The sequence below is a fragment of the Vigna unguiculata genome, chromosome 4, assembly GCF_037176805.1.
Source record: "Vigna unguiculata cultivar grain cowpea cultivar isolate G323 ecotype 2 chromosome 4, ASM3717680v1, whole genome shotgun sequence".
Classification (NCBI taxonomy): domain Eukaryota; kingdom Viridiplantae; phylum Streptophyta; class Magnoliopsida; order Fabales; family Fabaceae; genus Vigna; species Vigna unguiculata.
In genome coordinates, this window is record NC_140795.1 from 42,657,715 (window position 1) to 42,660,388 (window position 2,674).

At 33.8% G+C, this 2,674-nt stretch overlaps 1 pseudogene; it reads right to left on the minus strand.

Annotated features, from left to right (window-relative positions):
* Positions 1 to 398: 398 nt before the first annotated feature.
* On the minus strand, positions 399 to 2,674 carry LOC146887248 (uncharacterized; annotated as a pseudogene).

Genomic DNA, 2,674 nt, shown 5'->3' on the forward strand with positions numbered 1-2,674 from the left:
ATAAAGTGGTTGTATATATCTATATTTACCACATAGATTCACAATTTCAGCAACACAGCCTTCAAAAAACATCGTGGTTGCTACCTAAGATTTCTTTAACTATGACTATATGCTACTAAACAAGTATTGCATTATAGCCATCCAAAAAATAAGTGTTGTTGTTGCTTGTATTCTAAAGAACCTAAAAAAAACATTCTAGTCTAAATCATTCATATTTCATCATCATTATCTCCAAGATCTACATCACTTAAGTCATCTTCATCTTCTAGTGAATGTTCTTTCCCTTTCATTAATGTCTTCAAATTCCTCCTCATCTCACACTATGGATTTTCCTTTTTTATTGGTCTTGGCATTTAAGTTTCTTGGCCCTATATCAGCAAAAGAAAAAAAAATAAAGTTTAGTTCCAGTTTGTTGACATTCAAATTTCAACTTGTGAATATAAATAATTACCTTTCTTCCTTTTTTTTTTGTTTGGAGCTCCCTCTTCATCATCAAAGCACTCATGTATATCCATCCATGACGAATCAATAGGCAAACAAGGATTTTCTTTTTCTGTAATCCATTCATCATCTGATTCAATATCCGACAAACATATGGGATCATAAGTTTCCCCCTTCTCTTCTCTACTCTTTTGTCTCAACTCAAGTTGGAGATTGTACTTTACATAGACAAGAGCATTTAGTCTTTGTTGTTCCAATCTATTTCTTCTCTTAGTATGGACTTGGTCAAAGGTGCTTCAATTCCTTTCACACTCTGTTGCACTACATGTGAGACTCAAAATTTTCATGGCTATCTTTTGTAACTCTTTACCTTTTCCTCCATAACTCTCCCATCAAAGAGCTATCAAAATAAAGAAGTATTGAATTATAATTTAATGTAATTAAAAATTATAAATCGTATAAAAGTGGTAATGAGAGTAATTTCATTACTAGGTTGTTTCTTGTTTCTAGTAGCTATTGCCATGTGCATTCCAAAAAGCCCCTTAGCTCCCTTGAACTTTTCAAGTTGTTGATCAATTGTAACTCTTGTGCTAACATCCAAAACCATTCTTTCAAATGTTTCATATAAACCAATCAAGACCTCCCTATCCATATTGAAATTTTTGTCATAGTGATATCTAACACAACAAAAATAAATTGATGACATGAGAAGAACGAAAATAGAGGTACTTGGTAGGAAAAATTTAGGTGAAATATGTATTACCTATGATTGAGATAATAGGCATGGAGAGGCCTATGTAGTTGCAAATTCCACCTAGTGTCAATAATCTTCCACACTTTTTTATACCTTGTTTCTATCTTTTGGAAATTTTCAGCAATTTGCTCCTTTGCTCTATCCATTGCTTCATAAATGTATGGCATAGCTGGTTTTGCATCACCATCTACAAGCCTCAACACTTTTACGAGTGGAATCACACATTTTAAGCAATAGGTGATTGATCTCCAAAATCTACCATCACTCAACACCAAATTCATAACTTGCTTACCCTCACTTTTATTAGCATGTGGACTAGTAGCCCATTCCTTTGAAGCAAACATTGATCTAAGAGCATTCTTTTGTTGCTTAATACAATTTAATGTGAGATAAGAAGTAGCAAATTGTGTGACAACTGGTCTTGCTAATTCTCTTCCATTAGAGTAGCTTCTATACAAATTAAGAACTCACGTATGCATATATATGTAAGTGGTGATTTTCTTTGCATTGCTAATAGTGTTGTAAAATACTAGAAGCTCTCTAATATCTTCAAGAACCAAATCAAGGCAGTGTGATGCACATGGGGAACAAAAGAATTTGGTTTTTTTTTTCAATTAACATTCTTCCAGCTGCCACAAGGTTAGAAGCTCCATCAGTAACTACTTGGACAACATGGTCCTCTCCAATTTCCTCTACCATGCTGTCTAAGAACTCAAACATTTTCTTCCCATCTTTAATGACATCACTAGTATCAATAGATTTCAAAAAAAAGTCCCACTTGGACTGTTAACAAGAAAATTAGTCAATGATCTTCCTTTACCATCCGTTCATCCATCACACATCAATGTACATCCCCATTTTTCCCAATCAGTTTTATACTTTTCTAGACCTTGTTTAACATTATCCACAACTTTTTTCAAATATGAAACCCTTACCTCATGATAAGAAGGAGGTTTTAATCCTTTACCATATTCTACAACAGCCTTCAACATTTGTATAAAAAGAGGGTTCCTTACAAGGTTAAATGGCAATGCATTGCCATAAATACAGTTGTAAATTTCTCTAATTACATCTTCTCTATTTTTATATGATGCATTGATTGTCATTTATTGAAGATCATTTTTTTCCCTTTGTCACATCTCTTGATAAGTCTCCTCCACAATCAAAGCTGCCATCCTCTGTCTTTTTTTCTTTACCTTTTAGCATCTTCACAAATATTTCTTTCACATCGTCAGGTACACTATAACATGGAATGACATATTTTTTTGTTCCAACAAGGTGTTGTTTCATTCTTGCTATATCACCCCAACAAGTGTGAGAACAAAACTTGCATTTAACCTGTAGCCTATTTGGTGGAAGACTATCACAGTAATTCCAAGTAATGTCGACCTCCCTTTTCGACTTACTCATGTTTGAAGTTCAGCAACTACATAAATGAAAAATCCCGTACCCAGAAATGTGAAAACAACCTCCCTGCCC